Source organism: Ochotona princeps, chromosome 5 (assembly GCF_030435755.1).
Source record: "Ochotona princeps isolate mOchPri1 chromosome 5, mOchPri1.hap1, whole genome shotgun sequence".
NCBI classification, from domain to species: Eukaryota; Metazoa; Chordata; class Mammalia; order Lagomorpha; family Ochotonidae; genus Ochotona; species Ochotona princeps.
The window spans coordinates 60,077,476-60,104,629 of NC_080836.1; the positions used below are offsets into that span (position 1 = coordinate 60,077,476).

General features: G+C 38.4%; 1 long non-coding RNA gene across 1 annotated transcript in view; it reads left to right on the forward strand.

The window, feature by feature from the left end:
* Positions 1-27,154, forward strand: part of LOC131480382 (uncharacterized) — a 159,157-nt gene that overhangs the window by 100,249 nt on the left and 31,754 nt on the right. Inside the window, exon 2 of the long non-coding RNA XR_009245470.1 lies at positions 14,361-14,577. This is a non-coding gene — a long non-coding RNA (uncharacterized LOC131480382). The remainder of the gene's footprint in view (positions 1-14,360; positions 14,578-27,154) is intronic.

The following is a 27,154-nucleotide window of genomic DNA, read 5'->3' on the forward strand; positions in this document are numbered from 1 at the left end:
GCCTTCCCAGGGGTATTAGCTAGAAGCTGGATTGAAAGTGTATAAATTGGAACTCAAAGCAGCACTCCATAATGGGATGTGGGTGTTCTAAGTAGTGACTTAACTTTCTTGGTCACAATGTCAGCTCCATGCTTAATTGTTAATTATAACTGTCTTCCAGAATCAAGTACTACCTAATTAACTGGTATGTACATTAATGCAAAAATTCTCCAATTCTCTAGAATCCCATATCTATAAATTTCCTAAGAATTAATCAAGGTTAAACTAGCTTTCTCATTTTCTATTCCATCTCCTTTCTTCTCTCCCAGCTCCCTCTTCCTTCTTTCTTCCACCTGCATGCCCATAATGTTACCTTTTCCATAGGACTGAAATGGATACAAAGACCAAGACATTTCTCTTAATGAAAAACAGAACAGCCTTTTTTCATGGGGTATCATTATCAAGCACATGGAGCTGTGCTACCCTGCTGTCTTCTGGCCCCATCAGTAACATTTCTTAAGAATATTGGTTCTTTCTATAACCTAAGATTAGACTGTTGGGGTTGGTGCCATGGTGTAGCATTCTAAGCCTCTGCCTGCAGTCTTGGCATGCCATATGGGCTCCAATTTGAACCCTTGCTGCTTCACTTCAAATCTACCTTCTTACTAATATACCTAAGAAAGTGGTGAAGGATAGCCCCAACCTTCCACATGTACCCATGTGGGAGACTCTGAAGAAGCTCTTGAATCTACTCTTTGGACCAGCCCAGCTCTGGCTGTTGCAGTCCTTTACAGAGTAAACTAGTGGATGGAAGATCTCACTTTCTCTATCTCTTCTCTTTGTGTAACTCTGTCTTTCAAAGAAAAAAAATTGACCATTAAGTCATATTGAGAAGCTCTTGTATTTGAGAATTTTTTTTTTGCTAATTTTATAGAACCTCCTCTGGCATGGAGCTGATGCCATGGGCACACAAATACCACAATAACAATTGACTACCACAATACCAGAGACCATCAATGAAGAATGATTGGGCAGTTTATGTGGATTTCATTTGGGGATTGCATGGACCTTGTGGCTGTTGTCTGGCCTCATGCCCACAGCAGATGTAGTTTTAAATCACTTGCTTAACTTGTCCTGAAGAAGCAATTAGCAGTATCTTTCTCTTACCATTTTCCCACTTCTAACCCACATCCCAATTTGGAAGATTACTAAGTCTTGAGACTACTAAAACTATTTGATACATTTGCATGAATGAAAGAATTTTTGAGATTCAATAAATTCCTAAACTAGCCAGCAAATGTCTTTTTGTATTTGAAAATGTTTGGTGTGTTGACACAGCTCAGGTTCTTCAGACTTAGAGATGCAAGAGGTCTGATAGGAAAGATCGCCTGGGCAAGAGGAAGGGTAAAAACAGGAGAGCATGGAAAGAGAGGTGAAACTGCAAAGCAGATGTGAAAAAGCCTTGGCCAAGCCAGCAGGCATCTCTGCAGAGGATTCTGCCTCTCAGGGCTCTGGGGCCAAATGTGCTGGACTTCCGTGTCCAAACCTCTCTCATCACAGGATGCTGCAGCCTTCCACAGGTAGGTGGAGGCCAGAACAGGTGATCCTCTGCAAATAAAGCAGGTCTGAAGGGGCTGACTGCTGGAGGCTTCCTGCTGCCTGAGCTTCCTGCAGCCACACAGGGGCTGGAGGACAGGACATCTCTGGGTCTACCCTGAGTCTTCACTTTCATGATTTCTTGATCACATATCTGATTGCTCTCCAAATCATTGAATGTTCATCTTAGAGAGTTTCTTTAGCATTTTATTATATTTCCTTCTTTCCATAAAATGTTAGAGCTTATGATTGCAACTACATAGGTGTTGCACAAAATGAAGATTGGAGACTTAGTATAAATTGTCTGTCTCGTCCAATCTCCAACTGTTAAGCCCAGGGCAGCTTTCTGCATATTCTTAAACTTTAGCCTCTCCATTTGTGAGTTATTTGATAATTAAATGATAGAGTATGCAAATTCATTGCCTTAGTATCTGGCATATTGTATATGCTCAGTGTCTTATTATCAATGAAGATTTTTGTCGTCATTATTCTATACCATTTCTTCATGTAGAATTTAAAGCCTGTGAAATTTTCTAAATGAGAGGGTCAATATCAGAAGAAGAAATCAAGTACCAAATATATTGGTGTATTAGGTATTGTGGCAACAGAACAAAAACTATGTTAAAATAATTAAATAAATCTAAGGCAAGGGTTGAGTGAAAACACCATCTGGCAGCTCTCCGTGAGTCATTTAAGAGTGAGTTGGAAAATAATGAAGGCCATTGCATTCTGGTCATGGATGGTTCCTTCTGCTTGGCTGATGTGATAGCCTTTCTCCGAGTAAAAATAGCCCATGCATCCTTTACTGCAGTTCAGTAAACACAGATTATGTGAATAAAAATAAAAGGTCATACAAGAAAATCTTAGGGGAGATTTGTCACAATTTATTTTGCTTCCTAGTGTATCTATGAAATTTACTGCAATCGACAATTTAAACAGAAAAGCATTTATTTTTTGGCTGTGTGTGGTTAGTTCTACACATTTTCCTAGTGGGACTAACCATATGAAATACTCATTAGAGGCTTGAAGCAATGCTCAGATTCAAAGCAGTGTGTTGGCCTGAATAAGGAGACATAGCATCTAGACGCACAAAGGCTCAGGTTTCTGTACAGCCACCTGCTACCTGTGAAAACACGGAATGGTGCCTTAGCATTGGTTTCTCTTCAACTGAATGGGAGTGCTAATAAATCTCATAATATTTAAATAAGATTCAATGTGAGGTGAGTAAAATCTTTCTTTATAAAATAGTTTACAAGAGAGTTCATAATTTAAGCCTTAAATAAAAACTGCTTCGAAGCATAGAGTCACGCTGTGCTTTTAAGAGTAAACTTTAAAAAGAAAAAGGCCTAATTGATTACTAATTTCTAGTCAAGTTAGGAACTTTCTTGGATAAATTACTGGAATATGGGTGTTTAATTTTTTCTCTAAAATGAGAATAACAATATACAGACCTCCTAGAGTTGTCTTAAACAAAGGAGTGCTCTTGAATACTAGTGTATCCGACTCTATCAGGTGCACCCCAGAGCAGGTGCATTCTAAGTTCTCTGGGAAGAACCAGTGTGAAGCTTTCCAGCCATCTTGGATACTTAATAGTAGCTTACTAGCTCATCACCAGGGTCTCTTTCAACTCCCAAATTGTGTACATCTGCATCTCTCCTTACTATGTAAGGAACACACAGAGTCCTTTTAAAAATAAAAGCAGATCTATATAGCAACATTAAATAAGGTAAACAGATATGATTGAAGCAATTTGCTTCTGGGAAAGCAAGTTATTTTCTGAACCTTGCCATAAATTGTAGACATTTCTTGCCTTATGAGAAGTGATGGTTATACTTCAACTGTACAGTCTGTACAGTGGAGTCCCTAATCTCCCTCTCTTCTATCTCTCTTTCTAAAAATGTGACAAATTGTATCCTTTAATAGGCTTGCATCTCATGGAGGCAAAATAGTACAATTTTTAAGAATTATTGGGAATACTTCACATCTGATTATGGACCACAGCAAAAGAAAAGTGGAAGTGTTTCCAGAGAGGGAATTTCTCGCCCACTGATTTTAGCATAGAACATCAGCCTGGAAAAAAAATTGGTAGTAGAAATATTCAGTGAAAACCCACCTATAATTCTAATTGATCTTGTTAAAATGATGGAGGAACATATGGTTTAGATTAGGGAGGTGAACATTAGCTATGAGGCTGCATTTGTAAGAGACATTAATTAGGTCTGAGAGTACCTCAAGTGCTTGACTCAGGACACAAATGTGGTTAATAAGCTTCATGGTTTGCAGATGCCTTTCCCTCATCCTTCACGATGATTACAAATGAAGCAGTTCTATATGTGCACAGTTAGACACACTTGAGAAGTCATATGATTTTTGTCCATCTTTTTCCCATTCATGCTTGAAACCAGGGGACCTGGCAAAGGTGTTTTATTCACAGTGGTGTACACCAGGAGAGGGCATTGCCATGTTAAACTGGGATCTGATTTTGAGCTTGAGCTATCAGAACTTTGTTTTTATTTGTATACTTACCTTCATCTACTTGGAAGGAAGAGTAACACACACACACACACACACACACACACACACACACACAGAGGGAGAGGGGAGGGAGAGGAAGAGGGAGAAAGAAAGGAGAGAGAGAGGAGAGAGACAGACACAGGGATCATCTGCTGATTTACCTCTCCAGATAACTGTAACAGCCAGGGCTGGACCCACCAGGAGCCTAGGCCTCACAAAGTTCTCTCCTATGGGTGGTGGGGCTCAAGCACTTCAGCCTTTATCTGCCAGCACCCAGGGAGCTGGATCAGAAGCAGGTTAACTGGTGCACAAACTGGCACTATTACTGAGTTGAGACTCATTTGCTGCACCTCACCTTTCTGAACGTGTCTTACCATTACAGAGAGCTTGGTTCACAGCAATTCTGCAGGGGAGAGCTGCTGTGCTATGCATGTTTTCAAAAGTATACATAGCATCTTTTCCTCTCTCTCTTCTTAAGCTAGGGAAGCTATAATGACTCTCTGGAGAGAAATAAACATTTCCTGTGAGGTCCTTACTTGGTTAATTGCTAGCTTTGAGTTCTAGAGTCCTTGCTGCCATAAGTGAACTCATTTCAATAAAAGAAGAATGTTTCTACTTTGTTTTACTGATTCTTGCTGAGTAAGGCAAAGATCAAATGAGAATTGAGGAAGAACTTGATACTGCATCAGGCATGACTTCTTGGGTAATACAAACGATAACATATTAGGAGATGTAGACCAGAGTGAGAATGGATTCTGGAGAAATAATTCCTGGCTTTAAATCTTGGTTCTATTAGTTGCTCCATGTAGGTCTTGGTCTATCACTTGCTACATGTAACTCTCAAGGAAACTACTAAATCCTGTGCCTCAATTTTCCCACCTATAAATGACTGTAATTACATTGAATGATTTAAAACCATAAAGTGCTGCATAGAGCCTGCACATCAAGAGCATTCAATAAATGAGTCCATTAGCCAGTTGATACCAACTGAACGTCTTTCCACAGACATTCTGCTTATCAACAGGTATTTTTGTATTCACATTGTTTAGGTTAAAGTCTATCAGCCTAGTCTGAGATTTTCCTTCTGTTCCTGAGGCTGGTTTCAAATGTTTTGTAAGGCTAGAGCCCATGCTTTCCTGTCTATAAACGGTACATGAATTCAATGCTGCCTGTAGATAGGTTGGTAGAGAAAGAGGTAAGACCATACCTGTAACTACTTTCAGCACCACTGTATGTAGCAGGACCAAAAAGCAACATGTATAATTACTAATGTTATCTGTCAAAACATCAAAAAAATAAGATTACCCCCATGATATGAGACATTCTTCAATTTGTGATCATTTTAATCATCTTGATGACAATGAGAAATGTTACTGGAATGTATCTGATTCCTAGAAATATCTACGCAAATATTTGCTTCCAGTGAGTCATCTAATGCAAGCAAAACAAAAAGTCATTTACTTATTTATTTTTAATATGCCCTACCTAGTTCCAGAGAGTATATAAGGTGTCTGAAATCACTTGGTGACAGTATAGCTTCAGAAACAGGAGACAGCAACTTGCCATCTTGCTACTTTCAGTGTCACTACTTGATAGAAAGGAGTCAATAACATTCTTCTCCCTGCTTTTATTGAAACATACATCTTTGACTATCATGTTTTAATCATCAAAATAAAATAAAAACCACCTAAGAACCAATTTTTTCGGAAAATCCACTGGTGTGATAGTTTAGTATTAAATACCCTTAGCACTCACTATTTTATCAGTAACTAATAGCAAAATGGTCCTGTTGTAACAGTCCTCTCTACCTTGTCAGAGGCTCTGCTGTCTGACCCCACCCAATCTTCAGTTTCTTTAATGTGTTTGTGGTTACTTTTCTCACAGCCCAACTGGGTCCTGACAGAAGAGATAAATGTGATGTAGTTTAAGGAGTTTTTTTCCCCTAGCCCACATTAGGGTTTTATTAAATGCTGATGATAGCTAATGTTTCTTTCATACAGAGGACAATCAATTTGAAGAGGATTAAAGGAGTACAAGAAACTTGGGAACCAACTGGGTACAGGAGCAAGACACTTTATTTCCTTCACACTTGGCTCTTCATCATTGAAATGAAGAGCTTGAACTAACTCTATACTACATGTGTATTGATCTTAAGATTCTAGAAATAAGTAGAATTGCAGCCATTTAAGCAAAACCATTATAATCTTTAAAGATTTATTTATTTTTTATTGCAAAGTTATATATGGAGAGAGACAGAGGAGAGACAAAGAGGAAGATCTTCCATCTGATGATTCACTCCCCAAGTTACCACAATGGCTGGTGCTGAGCTGATCCAAAGCCAGGAGCCAGGAACTTCTTTCCGGGTCTCCCACGTGGCTGCAGGGTCCCAAGGCTTTGGGCCATCCTTGACTGCTTTCTCAGGCCACAAGCAGGGAGCTGGGTGGGAAACAGGACAGAAGGGATTAGAACTGGCTCCCATATGGGATTCCAGCACATTCAAGTTGAAGACTTTAGCTGTTAAGCCGCCACACTGGGCCCAAAAACATTATAATCTTAAGGGAAAATTCCTTGTAATGAGGTTCACTTTGCACATTTTAACATATGTTTTAATTTTTTACAATGCATTATATATATACAGATATATATACACACACATATATGGATATCTGACATATGAAAGTCACATAAATGTGACTTTCATATGTCAGATATCCATATATGTGTGTGTATATATTAATTTGCATTAATATATACACATGTATACACAATGTGTGTATACATTAATTTGCATTAATTCAGAAGTATTTATTCATTAATCTAGTAAAGAGGAATCAAACAATGAAAACACATGGGACTTGCCCCCAAGAAGCTTATGATCTGATAGGAGTATACATAAGGAGATAGACAATTATAAAACTGTGTGATAAGAAGATTGGAATAAGTCATAAGATGCAAACAAATGAGGGGCTTACTTCCACCCAGGGAAATCATTGCAGCCATCCACAAGTTGCAAAAAATGAACAGATAACTACAGAGAGAATATGGCTTTGTTTCACGCAGGATAGGCAGAGCTTGGGTATAGAGAACATCCCACACATCTAGCAGCTAACAGTAACCTGCGATAAGTTTTGGAAGCAGAATGGTAGTGAATGAGAGAAACAGAGTGGCTTTATAGGTCCTGTTTGATCCTAAGGTCAATGATGAACATTTCAGAAGTTTTCCTAAAAGTGAACAATATGTAATATTAACATGAAATGAAACCCAGTGTGGCTAATGGTCTGAAATAGAGCAGAACTGCACTGAGGTCAGTCTGAGTGGCACAACAGAAAAGAAGGCTAGAAGGAATGATGGATGGCATCAAATCACAGACAGTAGGGAAGAGAACAGGAGGCCATATCAAGGAATATTACAGAGAATCAACCAGATTCAATAATTGGCTCATTCACAAATGCTTATCAGGGAAGTGATAGAGAAATAAGAATTAAAGAAGAGATATCAAAATTAGGAACGTGGAAGCAACTGTCACTATAGATGATGTACTGTTGTATAAAGTCCAAAGACTCAACCAAAAAAAAAAAAAAAAAAAACCTATTGCAAAGTCGCGTAATACCAGACCAATGTTCACTTCTATGAGAAAATTATCTGAAAGAGAAATTAAGAAATCAATCCCATTGCCATTAGTTAGAAAATAAATAAGATGCCTAGGAATAAATTTAATGAAAAGGAATATTTCTATTATGAAAATTACAAAGCCTTGATCAAATAAAGTGAAGAGAATACATACACAATGGATTAGAGGGATAAATATTGTCAAAATGCTCAATATCAAAATGATCCACAGATTCATCAAAATTGTTATCAAAATACCAATGATACTCTTCACAGACCTGAAAGAAACAATCCTGGAATTTATTTGGAATCACATACACACACACACACACACACACACACACACACCAGGTACTCAAACAATATTGAGCAAAAGAACAAAGTAGCAGATATTACACAACCTTATTTTAAACATCATGGCATTGCACAAATAGATGAAAATCAATGTAGTAGAAACAAAAGCAAAACTAAACTAATGGTCTTTGTGAAAACACTTCTGCACAAAGAAAACAGTTGATAGAGTGAAGAGGCAGCTTTTGTGGAATGGGACAAAATGCTTTTGAGCTAAACATTTGACAAGGGATTAATATCCAGATTATCAAGTAATTCATACAATTAATTTAACAAATACTTTTAGAATAAGACAATATACCTTTCAGACAGACATTTCTTAGTAGAAAGAAAACAAATGGCCAGCAAGTATATAAAAAATATTCAGTATCCTTTATTATCCACAAAATATCAATGAAATCCACAATTTGATACTACCTCTATTCAACCAGGCTGGCTATTAATAAAATGAAAGATCCCTTAAACACTGTTGGTATAAATGTACATTAGTAAGCTATTATGTATAATGTGTGTATACTCCTTAAAATATTAGAAATAGTGTAGCGTATGATCCATTGGTCCCACTACAGGGTGTATATCCAAAGGAAAACAAATTCTGTTGAAGAGATATCTGTATGCCCAGGTTTATTGCAGCGCTATTCACAATAGCCAAGAAAAATAGCAGTCGTTACATCCAGCTAGAAGGTGCGGGGTCTCTCCCACAGATTTCTCTGGTAACCCCATTGCCGGAGGGGATGAGCCTGCTGCCTGCCACCCAGCCACTCAGCCACCCAGCCTCCTGGCCCATGAGAGACAGACGGAGAGGTGTTCTGTCTAAGCAGTTCCAACTTTTGGGGAAATTCAGTTTCTTACATGGGTAAGGGATAGCCTCAGGCCAGGAATTTTAGGAATTCCAGGAGGGGAGAAACTAGGAGTCAATTACTAGGAACATGACTGTGGAAGCCACCTCCCATAGGCCGGGATAGGTGAGTGAAACGGCCCTGGCCAATCAGTCTTTCTTTGAAACAACATGACCCCTGCCCTGGTTCATGCCCAGGGCTCTGTCCTTGGTTGCCATCTTGCTCGCCAGTGACCTTGACTGTTAGTCACCATCTTATTAACTTAGTGATCTCTTTGCCCCTGAGCCCCACAAGAAGGGATTTCAAATGTTTTCAACACAAATATTTGTAGCATTTGTAGATATACTTACCTTGGTTTGAGATTAAACAATGTGTACATGGATTGAAATATCACATTGTATTCTAAATATACACAAATTTTCCATGTTAATTAAAAGAAAAAATATTTCAAGTGTATTGAATTTCTGTTTCTAGTCACTATAGACATATACTTCCATGGCAGATAAGTATAAATTATATATAAATTGTATAAAACCATATTTGTCCTCATTGAATAGCAGCTGAACAATGAGCTAAAATCCTTGGAAAGGAATAAATGTATGAAGTCAAAATTCTCAGGCCTGGAACAATGGCTTAATGGCTAAATTCCTGCCTTGCAAGTGCCAGGATCCCATATGGATGTTGGTTTGTGTCCCAGCTGCCTCATTTCCCAGCTAGCTCTCTACTTGTGGCCCGGGAAAGCAGTAGAGGATGCCCCAAATCCTTGGGATGCTGCACCCTTGAGGGAGACCCAGAAGAAGCTCCTGGATCCTGCTTCAGATTGACTCAGATCTGGGTGTTACAGCCATTTGGTGAGTGAACCAGTGGATGGAAGATCTTTCTCTTGTCTCTCCTCTGTATAAATCTGATTTGCCTCTCCAATAAAAATAAATAAATATAAAAAAAAATTCTCATGGAATTTCTCTCAAAGACCATTTGAGCCATGTTGTAGAGAAAGAGAATCCCAGTACCCCAGTCCAGAGCAGTAGATTTGAATTTGTGTCTGGTAGATTGACAGAGTTGCAGCTATGGCCCTGAAAGCAAGGGAGGCATAGAGAGCAAAATTCAAGGAAACAAAATGGTTGATTCATCTCAAGTCCTTAGTTAACTCTTGGACTATGGCTAAGCAGAGGGACTCCTGGAGGTAAGAGAGAGAGCCCTAAGGGGAGCTGAGGGCTAAGCAGACAATCCAGAGCTGGCCACTCACAGCACACACCTTGATAAGGCTCCTGGGCAACTTAAGGGACCCCACTCAGTCAGAGTAAGGGTTAAAAAAAAAAAAACCTAGAATAGACTACGGTAACACATAAACTCAAGGTAAAATTAATGTTTAGTAACTTAACTGCTTGCCAAGAAAATAGTCCTCTTTGGAAGACAATGTATTGCATAAAAAAGGTTTAGAATTTGATAAAAAAAAAAAAACCACTCAAATTGGAAATGCATTTTGTGATTAAGTGATAGAACAGTCAATAAAAGAAAATCTAGAGATGGATTTAACAAGACCTACTTATTTATACATTGTTTTCTATATGCACATATTACTTCTGTTAACAGGTCAGTATAAATATTTAAAATAGTGCAATTAATATTCTAGACAAAAAAACAGGCAATAGAGAAAATAAGCACAATTTGATGTATCAAATGGTGACAAATCTTGTGGAGAAATAGAAGATTCAGGAATATACAGGGATTGTTAAGAGGGTGAACTTTAAGTAGGGGACCAGAGAGGGAAATTAAAACAAAACAAAACTCTGAGTATGGGGTTGGCAGAGAGAAGGAAATTAAAAATGGCATTCATGGATTGAACTTGAATTTTTCTGTTGCTTTGAGATAGGAAATGCAAAAGGAATAGACTTATTTGTAGTTATTTGGAGAATAGTTTGAGCTTTCTGTAAGACATATTTCACAGTTGGCAATTTTACGGATGGATTTGGAAAGTAGAAGATATCTATTCTAGATACATAAACTTTAAAGTGATCAACATATGATTAACAACTGTGATTAATGGGCATTATGATACAGCAGATTAAATCTTCATTTGGGATGCAACATTCTACCTTTTAGTGCCTGGTTTCAGTCGCAGTTGCTTTGTTTCCAGACCAGCTTTCTGCTAGTGTATCCTAAGAGGAAACAGATGATGGGTTGAGTACTTGGGTCCTTGCCACCCACATGAGATACCCAAATGGAGTTTCAGGCTCCTGGCATCAGATTGGCCTAGCCTTGGCTTTGGAGGACATTAAGAGAGCTAGCCATCTGATGGGAGTTCTCTCTCTGTGTCTATGCCTCTTGAAAAGATGAAATTAAGTAAATCAATGTTTTAAAAAGCAAATTTGACTAACAGCTGCTATGTAATATGAGAAAGGAAAAGATTTAAAGCACCTTAGAAATTAAGAGACTTAAATTAAGGCAAACATGTGGTATTTAACCTTTTGTGATTGGCTCATTTCCCTTAGCATGATGGTTTCCAGTTTGGCCCATTTGGCCACAAAGAACTGCATTTTGTTTTTTTTAATAGCTGAGTAGTATTCCATGGAGTAGATGAACCATAGCTTTCAGATGATATGATGTTATGTATAACATGTTATGTTTTGAATGTTATATGTTGTGTATAAACTAAATTGAAGTATAGGTGAGGTGATCACAGAAGGTGGCTGGGAACTCGTATTTACTTTCAACATGTTGGTTACTCATTACTATGTCAATTAATTCCATAATGATGTAAATTTTTGCTGATGGTATGATGGAGCTTTCAATTGACTGGGATAATACTCTGCTAGCTCTGTCTTCAGACCAGAGAGGGTATACCTAAGAAGACGTTGAACTTGACTGGACAATAAGATGCTGGACTCTATGTTTGGTGTATGCTTGCAATGGGGGAATCTCAACTGAACTTGAGCTGTGGTTATGCAACAAGGTGGAGGAATCCACCATGGTGGGAGGGTTTGGGCAGGGGTGGGAGAACCCAAGTATCTATGTAACTGTGTCACATAATACAATGTAATTAATGAAGTTAAATAATAATAAAAAAAAAAGAAGGAAAAAAAAAGAAATTAAGAGACTTGAGATACAAAAATAAAATCATACCCCCAAAGCAAAAATTCAGTTCACATTTAACCACATATGTAGCTATATACAGTAGTAGTCTCCCTTACTGATTGTATCATTTAGTTATGTTGTCACCATAGAAGTTTGAATAAGTATATTCCATTGATGTTTACATAACAGTTAAATAACCTAATGACATATTTCTCAGAATTCAGCCCCATTGTTAAACACTGAATTACTGCATATTGAAGAGTGAAAAGCAACTGAGTATGTGGAATAATCTCGTATAATATGTTGTCATGGAAGAGGAAGTAATCAGCTAAGCCAAATGCTAGAAATGAAATTAAATAAACACTGAAAATGTTTTCTTGTATTGTGAAAGGAAGAATTTGGTGAAAATTCTAATTAAGATGTAAGCAGAAATGTGAGGGGAAAAATACATTGTTTTATAGACAAATCTGATTCTGGATATAGAGGGCACTGTTTGAAGGGGGGTGTCACATCTACGTATTTGAAGAATGTGTGTGTACCTGGCTTCTAACATGATTGTCATAAACACATTTAAGTGTCCTTAAATACTTTTGCAGGATTCGGTAACTGTGCAACTAAATTGGAAACAGATCACAGCATGGCAATGTCTGGTTGGGAACATGGTTTTCTAACTTTGGGGATAACTCTTCAGAGCCACCTGGGGTACAGAAGAAACTTTGACTCTGGTTACATACCATTGTCGGTGATGTCATTTTTGTGTCTTGCACACCCAAGACTTACAGGTTTATGACAGATTCTTATTTCATTTGACACAGGTTTTCTTCATTCAACATATTCAAAAGAGGACAACTTCTGGCAAAATTTCCTTATTCAGTTAACATTGGATGAAGTGAAATTTTGACCTACTTCAGTTCACATAAATCTCAAATAGAAAGAAACCAAAAATTTACCATAGCCACATTTTTGACATTGGAATCTAAGCTAGTGCTAAATGGCTGTTAAATTTATTCAACTTTCACATATGTAGGCAAATACTGTGTTGGTTTATATGTTTAATTCTTCAACAGCAGCAATCTTAAAAGGTTTATTGTAATGCAGAGTAACTACTCACTTATAATTATAGTAATTGACATGTTTGGCCGTCGTTGAGTACCTCCATCACTTTTATAGCAGTATAGAACTTCTTGTATTCATATGAACAACACAGACATATTCTTTAAAGTTCATTATCTTCTTTATTCAAGTTTAAAATAACTTTTTGATTGAAGATGGTCTTGTTTAGAGTCCAAGGAATAAAGTGATAAAAGTATTAGAATATTTCTGAGAGCTTTTAGATATCACTCCTAGAAAAACATAGTGAGAAATTTTGAGGTACATGCTTATGCCTTTGGAAATGAATTGTGCTAGCAACTAACCATTCACTGGGTGCATTAGAGGTGAATATTCAGGCAAACTCTAACATGAGTCAAACCAAATTATTTAACCAACAGCTTTTTGCTTTGAAAAAGGAAAAAAAGTGATTTACCTACATAAAGTACATATTTTCCCAAGAACCACCCACTAAAACTATTGCTATCTAAGGCATTCAAATTTTCATACTATCATAGAAATTCTTTCAGGATTTTAATACTTTCGGCAGACTCGGTTTGTTATTTGTCTTAATATCTTTTCCATTCGAGATACCAAGTGATCACATGACAGTCAAGTGGTCTTTGTTTTGACAAACTTGAAAACAGGGCAGACTTTATGGGAATCATGATACTCTACTGTAACTAGCTGGAGTGTATGCAACAGGATCATCTGTTATGCTCCTTAAAGCCTGGGGGTGGGTGAAGCATTTTAAACAGGCTGCGGAAACAAACTGTGAAATCTGTGTTCATTTTGGAGTTCCAGGAGTTCTAAATAATCTGGAAACACCTTCAGATATAGTATCGTTTAGTGTGTGATTTGTCTTTGGTGAAGTTCATGTTTGAAAGATGAATATGTTTTGTTAGTTTGGTACTTGGGGGGAAGTGGAAGTCAAATTTCCACTGCCAAAGACTAAAAGTAGTTTATGTAAATGCTCAATTTCTATCTCATGTATAAACACATCTTCAAAGAAACTTACATAAATTGACCTAGAGTTCTGTAGGATTTGGAAGTGTGGTAAGAAGACTAGGAGAGAAATAATCAAGCTTTTCACCGTGCTTCCCAGAAGTTTTTTGCACATGTGAAATTGGCTGCTACCCAACCCTGGGTGGTCTGGAATGATGACCATACTTCCTTATAAGCTAGACAAACTGAGTCTTCCTAAAGGACAGCTTTGACCTTGGCTTCCCTGCCCCTCCCATACTTTTTTTTTTAAAATTAAGATATTCTATACTAGTGTTTTTTTTTCTTTTTTCCTCTAACTTGCAGGCCTTTCAGAAGACATCCAACAATTATGGGCTGACAAACATCAAAATTAGCTCTGGTTTGGGAATGAAGAGTCCCAGTTGCCCTTGGTCTGCCATTGGGAAGATGCCCTAGACAAGCTTTGCTGGATCATAACATTCCCTGGCCACTTATATTGGAACCTGAGTGCTGTGACTTCACGCAGAAACATTCAGGAGTCTGGAGTTTCCTGAAGTTTGTGGTAAGATTATTATTTATGGAAGGATGTTCATAGCTCTTTGTGAGTCTCCAGCATGAAAGTGAAGAAGTTGTCCCCTGCATATTGGTACCCTCAAGAGAATGAGCAGTCATTGAGTCAGGAATTTCCAGGGATAAATAAATCATAAGCTCATTCTTATGGTTTAAAGCCACACCTGAACAACTCCTGGCCAAATGGTGATTTTCCTTATGGTGGTGGGTTTTGTGACAGCTTGATGGAGCCAGATGACGGTCAGATATGCTTTTATCAGCTTTTGGTCAAACATTATTCTTAAAGTTTCTGTGCATGTTCTTTCGGATAAAGTTAACATTGAAATGGATAGAAATGGAGTAAAGAGGATTGCTCTCCATAATGTGAGAGAACTTCATTCAATCCATTGAAGGCTTAACTAAAACACTCACCTGGCTGGCAAGAGAGAGTTCTGCCAGCAGAAACGTATAGGCTCCAGCTGCCTCTTCCTGGAATCTCCAGCCCTTTGGCTCACCCCACTAGACTGTGACTCACCCAGTTGCCACAGTTCTGTGAGCTAATTCCTCAAAATATATCTCTCTCCCATTGTTTCCTCGCCTATAAAATGACAGATATGGGTTAATAGATCTTCCAAGTCACTTGGGGTGTTAAGATGTCTTAGTTTTCTAAGTCCCTCTGAGGATCATTTCAGCACAGTAAGATTATATACATATGTCTTGAAATTAATGCATACATTATTCATAAGGTGTATTTCCATGAGCTTTTTTTTAAAAGATTTATTTATTTTGTTACAAAGTCAGATATTCAGAGAGGAGCAGAGACAGAGAGGAAGATCATCCGTCCGATGATTCACTCCCCAAGTCAGCCACAACGGCTGGTGCTGCGCCGATCCGATGCCAGGAACCAGGAACCTGGAACCTCTTCCAGGTCTCCCACATGGGTGTAGGGTCCCAATGCATTGGGCCATCCTCGACTGCTTTCCCAGGCCACAAGCAGGGAGCTGGATGGGAAGTGGAGCTGCAGGGACTAGAACCGGCGCCCATATGGGATCCTGGTGCGTTCGAGGCGAGGACTTTAGCCGCTAGGCCACGCCGCCAGCCCCTCCATGAGCTTTTTAAACACCACTTTATGTATCTGTTTTTTAATCTTTTTTAGCCAAAAATGTTTCTCAAAGATTAATTTTATTTTTTTGAAAAGCAGTTACACAGATACACAGAGAGCGGGGGGAGGGAGAGAGAGAAATCTTCCATTTGCTGGTTCACTTTTCAAATTTTCAAATGACTACAACGACTAGGGCTGGACACAGTTGAAAATGGGATCCAGGAGTTTCTTCCAGGTCTCCCATGTGGGTACAGTGGCAGAAGAACTTTTTCCAGACTGGCTAGGAAGTGGAGTGGCTGAGATCTGAACAAGTGCTCATATAGGATGCTAAATCCTCAGATGGAGGCTTAATCTGTTCTGCCACAGAATCAGACCCAGACTTATTTTTAATTCAATTTTCTGAAGTATCCTCATATATATGTTATGAAAGTATATGTATATTTATACATACACACCTGCATCTACGTATCTTTTTATTCTATTATTGGAGAACTTTGAAATAAATTGCTTAATCATATAATTAAGATAGTGTCTGACAAACGAGAATAACCCCAAATTAGTGAATGAATGAAAATAAATACCAGAAATTTATTTGGTAAAAATTGTTTAATAGTAAAGCCTGATAATAAAGAATGATTTTAGGGTGCCAGTACTGTGGCATTGTGGGTAAAGTCCTGGCTGCCCCACTTTCCATCCAGTTTCTCATGGTTGTGCCTGGGAAAGCAGTGTAAGATGGCCTAAGTGCCTGGACTTGCACCCACAGGAGAGATGCGGAAGAAGCTCCTGGCCCTAGCTTCGGAGTGGCCCAGGTCTGGCCACTGGGAGTGGAACAGCAGATGGTGATTCTGCTTTTACATATATACGTCATAAAGAGTGACTTTAGTGCTTTTTAATCTAAAATAAGTTGAAAATTGGATAAGGTGAAACATTGTCTAGTGAATTTTAAAACTTGCTGATTTAAAAGATGTAAAACTTTAGGGGAAAATGAAGCTTGCATTCTATTCTTGGTATTGGTTGCCATTAGGTTTATAACTCTTGCGCTCAGTAGCCTCAAGGTATGGCTTAAACTACACAGTGACAAATGTGGGTCCATTGATCTTTCAATTCTTCTTGAGAATCCATGCAATATAATCATTGTGAATATATCACTAATAAGGACTGATTTTATTAATCAGGGTTGTTGCAGTGGTATTGTAGCATACATCAAGTTGTTTATTCTACAAGTGCTGTGTTACCTGGTTCATGGGGATTTAAGAGTTTTAGTCATTGACTGGAGGTGTAGGATTCTTTCTTGCAGTAGTCGTTGCAGGCAAAACATAAAAGTTTATCTACTGGTTAATTAATGTTATAAATCCCCCCCACACTGTTCTTTTAGAATGAAAGAAAGAGGGTCTAAATTGAAACATGAATAAAGTTCTCTCATTTACATTAATTGCTCTGCCAGAGTAGGAACTTGGTTGTTGGCCAATAACTTAATGTCTTGAGAAAGCCATAGGCATTTTGTAGCCCAGCATTTAATATCACCATTTCACAAATCTGATTTAATTTTTTGATTTTGTTGCCTGTTTGGGCATTCAATAAAAGTTTCAAATAGTAAATCTTTAATCACCCAAATAGCATTTTATGCCTGATCTACAAATGTGTTTCTGCTATAGAATGTGAATTTTCTGTGCCATATTCATTGAACGAAGAAACTCAACTGAAAAATAAAAGACCATTGCAATTGTGAGTCTTATCAAAGGGCAAAGGAAAATATGTTCATTTTAGATACAGTGTGAGTTACAGAGTACCCGCTTTTATTGAAAATAATGAGAAAAATTTAAAAACAACTAGATGTACATTAACTGGAATTTCAGTAAATGTTACTTGTGCTAAAATAAAGTTGCTTTTTTTGGTATTAAGAACTCTGCATTTTCCAATCAGAAAATACAGAAAAAGAATATCTAAAATAGTAAGAATCCCACCCACCCAACAACTATGCTTACTTATTGCATTGTTTTTAACTCTTTCTTATGGACTTTTATACTTGTCCATAGATGACTCCTCTCCCACCTGCCCAACTCACATAAATATATGTATGAAACAGAAGTCCCCATGGATGGCTAATCTGTGACATTAACAAAAGGCTGCCTTTCCTGATATTTAGGTTGTGGCATTTCCCAACTCCCACATGCCTGTCGTGTGAAACCCTGATTTTTCATTGTCCTTTGGTGTTTATAAGTTGTGGGCAGGAATATTAAGGGTTCTGATTCAAGCCCTCCGAACTCTCTGTGGATTTAAGCTTTGTGCAGAAATTAGAGAGTAATCAACATACTCCACACACCTTACCTTTTTACTCCCATAGCAATTCTTCAACAAGAGTGGACACACACCTGTATCAAACTAGTAAGTCCAGACTTAGAAGCATCTGCAATTATTTTTCAGCTTGCACACACACACTCTCCTTTTCTTTCCTTTCCAGTGTGTGCTCTAGGTATACTCAGGTAGGTTAACCAAACATGAGTTCCGCAGTCCTTAAAGCCAACACCTCTGGTTTGTTAGGTAAGTGTTGAGAGAGGGCAGTCAACCATACTAGGCTGGATGTGACTGCTTTGGATTGTTCCCAGTTCCCATTGTTTTTCCCCCAACCAGGTCTTAGCCTGGAAACATCCAGTTCATCAGATCTACTTGAGTTTTGATCTTCTTTCTTTTTCATCTAGAAATGATCTTGACACCTATGAGAATTCATGGGCATTATTAAGCACCTGGTGTATGTTGGAACCTGCCTTTTTTCATCAAGTGTGAGACTTTGCAGGCCAAAACACACATAGCCATCATTCCCTTTTCTCAGCATCACATGTGTATTGGCCTTCCAGTGACCTTTGTATCGGAGAAGGTCAGTAGTGTACTGCTTATATAAACAGCCTCTGGATGCGTGTGGCTCACATTTAAGCTCTGCTCTATCATTTTTCTGGTTGATGGCCTTGTGAAATTTATTCAGCAGCTCTGTTGTTTAATGTCCTCATCAATAAAACAGGGCAGATAGTAATCACAGTACTCTCATATGTGGTTATGAGGATTAAATGCATGAATATGCACTCAGCTCTGTTCTTGGCACAGTGTGTGCTTTGTTAATGCTATCCATTATGACCACAGTGATTCTAATAATTAAAAGGGACAACTAAAGTAGTTTTTTCCCAAACGCCCAAAGGAGAAATGAAACTATTATCATTGAAAATAAAATATTGCTAATGAATTTTAAATATCTCTTCTCCTTTATACACACAATAAATAAGTCAAATCATTGGTACTTTGTTTTGTTTAATCTAAATTATATAGATATGACTAAAATGTGTTTTTAAGCATTCATCATTTTCTAATCTGCTATTCATAGCAATATAGTGTGAAATTCTTTTGGTCAGTAGCCTTACTTCAAAGATATTTTAATTATGTTTTTATAGGAGAACTATATTTTACCAATTCTGTGCTGTCAGTAACAATAATGGTAAAAAAAATGGTTACAGGTAGATGGTCACATATATTCTCCATAATTTTCTTGAAAAAAATCTCAGAAAGGAGATTTTAAAACTTGTAAAGTATCTTGCTAAATTGTCCCAGAGGCATTTACTGTTGTATACCACTCAACATCTGCACCCTGAGATAAATAATTTTTAAAAATCCAGTGCTAATAGTTTTATAGACAAATGCATGTTGCTTTCATTATGTGCCCTCACTAAAAATTGTTAAATGACTTTGTTTCTGAAAGTTTGAAATTTCTTGCTTTGTAAGTCAGTTATATTCTTAGCTCATTTTTGCCTTTTCTCTTTGATTACATTGAAAGAACTTTTTGTATGATGGAAAGTCACAACAAAGATGAAAAGTTTAATTTATTCAATTTCCTGTAACTAGTCAATTTTTTTTTTCATGAACTCCTACTTAGGGAAGGGTGTGGTAGTGAGGAAGAACTTAAACTTTTTCTAAATTTTACTTCTTTTTATTATTATCATTTTATGATACAGTTCCATAGGCCCTGGGATTTCCCCTATTCCCTCCCCAAATCCCTCCCCACTCACTGAGTTCTCCTATATCATTACTATAGTATAGTTCTTCATACATAGTCATATGTCCATCAATATGGGCATGGACAATGGCAGAGAGTACAGCATCCTATTGTCAAGATACAGTGAACAGTTTCATTGTAAGTACATCTATGTCTGGAAGTAGAAATGCATGCTGCATTGTATCCTGATATCTGGATATTATAGTCTCCATTACACAGTTACTATACATTCTGTTAAATGAAAAGCCACAATACAAAATCAACAGCAGGAGGAAAAATAGAAGTTTACAGTGCCATGAAGTTAAATAACATGCTACTAGATATGACAGTCTCCATTTCACAGCTATTATACATCCCTTTAAATGAAAAGCCACAAAACAAAATCAACAACAGGAAGAAAAAAGAAATTAACAACACCATCAAGTTAAATAACATGCTACTGAATGACTAATGTGTTGCTGAAGAAATGAAAAAGAAAATCAAGAACCCTCTTGAAGAAAATGATGCTTCTGCATGATCTATGAGTCACTGAAGTATTTGATCAGAAGAAACTGTTTTGAAGAGATGAAACTAACAACAACAACAAAACAAAAAACAAATCCATGAGATGCAGTTTCCGCTGATTTTTGCTGGTGAAATGTGTCTCCTATAGGCAACAAATAGATGGGTTTTGTTTGTTAATCCAGTTTATTAATCCATGACGTTTGATTGATGAGTTTAAGCCATTTACGTTCAGGTTTAATATGTATGGGTGGTACTTTGGTCCTGTCATTTTAGGAATGGGTTGTTCATTGATTTAGTCTTCTGTGAACTTAAACTTTTTAATGAATGTATATCAGATATTTCTGCTTTAAACAGACTCTTGATTATGCAATTTCGCATAAATGCTAAAGTTTAGAATAGCTTTCTCTTACCTGCGGCTTATTCTTTCCATTCTGCTGTATTCAAAATACTTCAGTCTCAAACAGAAGCTGAGACCCTCCTAACTCAGGGATCTGTCATCCTTTCTACTCTAGATGACAATTTCTACCTTTTCATCTTTCTGTCTCTCTCTTTTGTCCCCCAGAGTTTCAGTTTAGAAGCAGGGAACACGCCTCTTTTGCTTGTTTCCCTTCTCCATGCTAAAATCTCATTCCTGTCTGAGATTGCAGTTCAGGGGCTAGAAACTAGGATACTTGAGTCTGATTCTTGATTTCTCCTACTTTTCTCTTTCTGCACTCAACTAGGATAGAGATGGTGGGTTTCTTTCTGGCTTTTCCTGTCTGTTAGATCTGTAGTGTTGTATTCTGTTGCTGGGGCAGTCAGTTTCAAAACATAGAAGGTACAATGGTTTTGCCCAACCAGCACCCCCACACGCACGTTCTAGCTGTTACTATTGAATGCTATAGTCCAGTCCCACTGGTTTACCGCCAGACCCAGCTTTTGCATGGTTCATCAGGTGCAGAAACATACCCTAGCTTGTCCCACACCTGCACTGGCTCTTGTGAGCACAAGTGTGTGCTGGTGCATAGCCTAGTCTGGCACACCCCATGCCCAGTCCACATCCGTACTAAGGGATGCTAGAGCTATGTTCAGCTCAGTTCACTACTCGCATTCCAGCTCCTGCATGCACCAGTGGGAACCACAGCCCAGCAGGGTCACCCCTTTATATCTCCAATTAGATCCTCTCACTGTCACTGTTCTTGCCCAGGTTGGTGGCTGCTCTGACCCAGCCCTGTATAACCCACCACCGAGCTTGGCCTTTGCTATCAGATGCTACAGCCTCACCTGCCCTATCCTGTTCCAGTCACAACTCTTACTGGTAGGTTTTGCAACCTAGCCCTGCCCAGCCTGCCTCCATCCTTGACTTTCATGCAAACTGGTAGGTGTGATAGTCTAGCCTAGCCCAGCATGACCCACATTCCAACCTGGCTCCAATGTATGCCAGTATGCTATGGTTTGGCCTGGCCCTGCCCTATTTGCCACCCCACCACCACCCCTGGGCCTACCTACACACCTGTCAACAAGAGAAGCAGCCCTGTCTGGCATGACCAACAGCCAGCCCTGACTCACATGCTTACCACCAGGAGCTGTGTCCAAGCAGGGGAGTTCCCCCAGACCCCCCACTAAGCCCAATCCCAGATCCAGATCTCACATGCACTAGTCAATATTAGGCCCCCAGTCTCAGCCTTTGCGTGTGCTTCTGGATGTTGCAGCTTGGCCTACCCCAAACCCAATTTTTGTGTGTGCCTGCAGGTGCTACAGCCTGGACTTGCCCAGCCCATTCCCAGCACTCAAGATTGTTGGTGAATTCCATGGTCATGCCTGGCTCAGTCCGATATCCCTCAACCATTGAGCAAACTAGCTAGTATGGCAGTCCCACATGTGAGCCCATACTTCCCCACAGAATCTGCTCCCAGACTTGGCTTTCTCATGTTCTGGTTGGTATCATGGCCCAGCCTGATGTGGTCTATTGTCTGTTTTGACACCTACTGGCAGGTACTGTGATCGAGCCCTGCCTGACAGGCCCGAGACATGGCTTTCATGTGTGCTAGTAGGTAGTGATTGATACCAACAAGCCCAGCTCAGGTTTCCCACATGGGCAAATGCAGTGGTTTCACTCCAATAGTTCCTCTGGTTTCCTTTGTCTAACCCACCTGGTCCCAGTCCCCTAATTGACCTGCAAGTACAGTAGCCATTGGTAGAAGTACTCCAGAAGTCACTCCTCACTTGTCACGTTCTCCCTCAGCAGTCCTTTACATCTCCAGACCTGTTTCCTCGAGGACTCCACATCCCTCCATACCTGCGAGAACGCAGATCCCCATGCCAAGTTCTCTGGTGGTGTACCCTGCTGGCCTGGGGCCCTGTCTGCCTCCCTGAGGCATATGCACACTCATTCATGGGTCCCCAGACCTTGTCTGCTGGCATGCTGGCATCTGCCGCTCCCTCCCCATAGCTAAAAAAACAAAACAAAACAAAACAAACAAAAAAAATCCCAAAGATTAAGCAACTGTGCTAGCTCAGTGGTATAGTACACACAAATTTGGCATTCCCCAGGCCCAAGATGTCCAGCAGCTATTAGTTGCTTTGCTTCCAGCAGTGTAACACTTGCCTAGGTATAATGCAACCTAGGCCATTGTCTACAACTGGGGTTAATAAGTAAGTGTTAAGCTCAACTTTTGCTGAATAATCCATTTGCCCCTCACTGATATGAAGTGTTACCTTATCATTTGTTGAACTCGTACAGGAGTCTCTGCATTTCTTTAGTGTCTTTTCTGTTCTGTTGGTATACCTGTTTATTCCTTTCTAGCTCAATGATGTATTTTTAAGATCTGGTTTGAGCTATTTTCGTAATTCTGCTCAAGCTCTTTCTGTCATTGATTTTTGACATTTTCTTTGGTCATCTCACAAATTTCATCACCTGATTTCTAAAATAATTTCTAGTTTTCCTCAACATTGATGGGCATTTTATTGACAGGGCATAAAATTAGATGAAGAAAACTTTTTTTTGTTGTTAAAGATTCATTTGCTTTTATTGGAAAGAGAGAAGGACAGAAAGAAAGATCTTCCATCTGCTGGTTTACTCCTCAAGTGGCTTCAGTGGTTGGAGCTGAGCTGATCCAAAGCCAGGGTCCAGGAGCCTCTTCTGGATCTCCCACAAGAGTGCAGGGTCCCAAGATCTTGGTTGTCCTCTATGGCCCTCCCAGGCCACAAGCAAGGACCTAGAATGTAAGTGAACAGCTGGTATGCAAGCTGGTGCCCACATTGGATCCCAGCGTATTCAAATATTTGCGAGTTGAATCCAAAAAATATTTGGGAATTGAATCCATAAAAAGGGCATTACTTTTTGCTCAGTGCTATCAAGCAAAGGGAAATAAATGTATAGTAGTACATGTATAACTTCCAGAATTTTCTTTCATTTCATGTTTGTGGTTTTAACTGAATGTATTGATCAAATTTTAAGACATTAATATGACTTTTACCCATTTAAATGATCACAATTGTATAGAGACTGACTGTCAACTTTGTTTTTGCTTTTCCTTTTCATTGTTACGTCCTATGTTTCTATATATCCAAATCTCTTTACATGGGCTCTAAGTGGCATTTTTTTTTCTTTTCTTAATCCATCCTTATTATTCTCATAAGATTAAGTTAATATAAACTCATATATTAATTACTGGGTTCATTTTCTCCACTGAGTATGTATACATGTATATAATTATGTGTTCGCTTTGGACTTGATCTGGCCCCCACAGCCACTTGTGGTACGTAAACTGACAATAAACATTGATGACTTATGCTTACTGAAGGGACTTAGAATGTGAATTTTGTGGTCCTCTGTGGTATCTTTCTGCATCGTAAAGATTCAGAGTTTTTGCATTGGATACTTTCATCTGTCTCATTCTTCATGCCTTCCCAATATACGCAGTAGCATGAATTAAGGAACACAGCATAAAGACTGATGATGTATGAATGCTAAAGTCATCTCTAAGAGCCATAGAAATGTATAATCTTCAGCTTTGAGCTCACGTGCCAAGTAAAGAAACCAGTGGCTTAAAAAACAGGCATCCCTTTACTACATAAAATGTTTATTCTTGTTTAACATTGGAAAATCAAGGAGAAGACCACACTGAGATCAAAGATCTGAAACATGATGAGTACCAAGGAATATTATCACCGAAAGAAAATCAATATCAAATATGCCAACTTTGAGTGCTGCCTGTTACAGTAAAATAAGGAGAAGTTTTCAGTCATCTGAAAGGATTTCTGAAATGATCTTTCTTCTCTCAGGCATTCTTAATGAATCCTTAGAATACTGAAATTACCAGAAAAATCACGGTATTTTTTCATATAGCTAGTTATGTCCTTTGATTTTTAGTACCATGTTGTTACTAGAAGAAACATACACATTTTTATAAACTCATGGCAATGCATTGGAGCTGAAACTGAATTAATGTGGTATTATAATAAACCACATTTAGCACAAATTTTCAGCAAAAGATGTAGGTGTTGTTTTGGATGCTCTCATTTGCAAAATATTTATGGCTAATACTAAACTATGCAAGTTAATATCTTCCTTTTTGATAATTTTATAGCCATCTACTACATATTAACACCCAGCTAGCTTGTCCTTTAGGGAGTCACTGCACATGAACCAAAGCTAGCACTAGTAATACGAATGGTGGTGTTCTGGGCATCAGGTTTTCTGAGCAAGCTCAACCAAACTCCAACCCACACAATGTAATCTGAACAAAATTACAATTCACAACCGGTACTTAAGGCAGAGAATTTAATGGTCATTTCAAATAAGAGGTCCTGTGTTTTCAACTGCTGGAATGGCTCTCTGTCTATGCTTCCCCACCATTTCTTGACCTTCTGGGCATCACCACATGTTTCTTATCTCATTATTACAAAGCTAAGCTCTCACAAAAATGAACAGTTCTACCACTTAAAGCAGATGAAAGTTTCACATGATGATAAAAAGGGGTTTGCAAAGATAATGATACTCCTTTTTCTGTCATTAGGACTGGACTTCATTTTGTGTTCTGCAAATGATTTATGATCTCACTGGAGGAATTAAAGACTCCATTTTTTAATGCTTCACCTTTGGCTTTTTGTCAGTCTCTTGGGAAGTCACATATTCTATGAGAAAAGGTGGTCACTTGCATAGAAACAAAGTAGAATTTCAGGAGAGAAAAAGGAAGATGCATCCACATGTCCCACGGTGCCCCAAATCAGTGCATCAGCTTCTTGTATTATATACACTAATTTCCCTTTGCAATACTGTGGGACTAAGTCTAGTGTTCATTATTTGGTTGGAAATACTAACCAGTATTTATTGATAATTCACTATTTCCCCAATGAAGTTTAAATACTTGCTCTCATGTACTGCCTCATTTAGTTCTTAAATCTGTATTGATGAGCCCCTATACAACTCTTGTTTTATAAATGAGCTAAGCCAAGGGGCACAGGGTGATTTTCCCACAATCACATGCCTGAGTTGTGTGGTCAATGTTTGACTCCTGCAACTTGTTCCTAGAACTTATATCCATCATGGTACATGATGTACTGTGCCCATTGTGGTGTACAGCGAACACTTTCAAATGGCCTAAGATGTGGAGACCTGGAGAACTATTGACATACCCCATAGAGTACTGCAGAAGTGGATGTGCTGGTATCAAAAGGAATTAGTTCTTAATTGTCTTATGACTATCCAGACTGACTTGCAAAGTGTTATTAATGTACGTTTCCACCAACAGTGGGATTATGGAACCTTTTTCCCCCCACATCCTCACCTGCACTTGTTATTTATTATTAGCAAAAAAGAATCTTGAAGAGTTTTTAAGCTCTTTCCAATATGAATACAGAAAAGTTCAAATAGTGTATCCCTGTGATCTCCTTTTTGTTAAGTTCCCAAAGTATCTAAGCTACATAATATTCCCTATTCTTGCCTCTCTCCCTGTGACCATGAACTATTTTTGTTCCTGAGCTAACTAGATAATCATCTCCTTCCTCAAACTATCAAGCTTGGTTCTCATTTAAACCCATCTTTATTGAATACTTGTATATTCTGCAAAGCCTTTTATTACTTGCTGGAATGAAAATGATGTGTTTCTGATCTCTGAACTCCACAGCATTTGTTTGCATTTTCTCCGGATGCAGTTACATACTGCCCTGTGTTATGCTCGTGGGTGTGCCCTAAACTTCCTTGATAAGATAAAGACATATGCATAGATTTTACATTCAGCATTCCTTGTAGTAACTTTTATTGTGACAGAGCAGCTATTTAAAAACAATGTGTGGAATTAATACAACATAGAGAAATTTTAGAACACAATTTCCACTTTAGTCTCCCAAGTGTCTTCATTCTTAACTCTGTTATATCCTGGCTGGAGGCTTCACCCCTAATCCAACCTTAAACATTGTCCAAGTACACTATGCATCTTTGAGGAGCCCTTTTTTTTCGGGGGAAACACACTCCCATTCATTTTGTTGTTGGATGAAGCCAAGAGAGATTTGTATTTAATGTGTTCCTTGAAATAGCTCTTCAATTGCGCATAAAACATATGCGTGGGACAAAAATTTTTACATTCAGTTGAGGAATACACCAAAGTTATAAACATGATTTGAGTGAATCAAAATTTTACCAATTCCTTCTCTCTGCAGAAGAATCTGATTTTTCTGAGAAAGTCAGACACCTCAACACCATAACTCAGAGCATGAATATACACCGAAACTACATTTGTGCTTCCCCCCCTTCTCTGATTCACAGTTTACTATGGAAATTGGCAAGTTGAATCCAAGAAGAAAATGTCTTCATTTTTACGTATATACCACAGTAAAGCTGAATGTGAATCAAATAATGAACACATTTAGAACCAATGGGCCATAAATACACTGCTGTAGCTATAATTTGGCCTTGGGTTTTTCTGGGAGTGTGTAAGTATATATGAATATTAAATAAAGTGG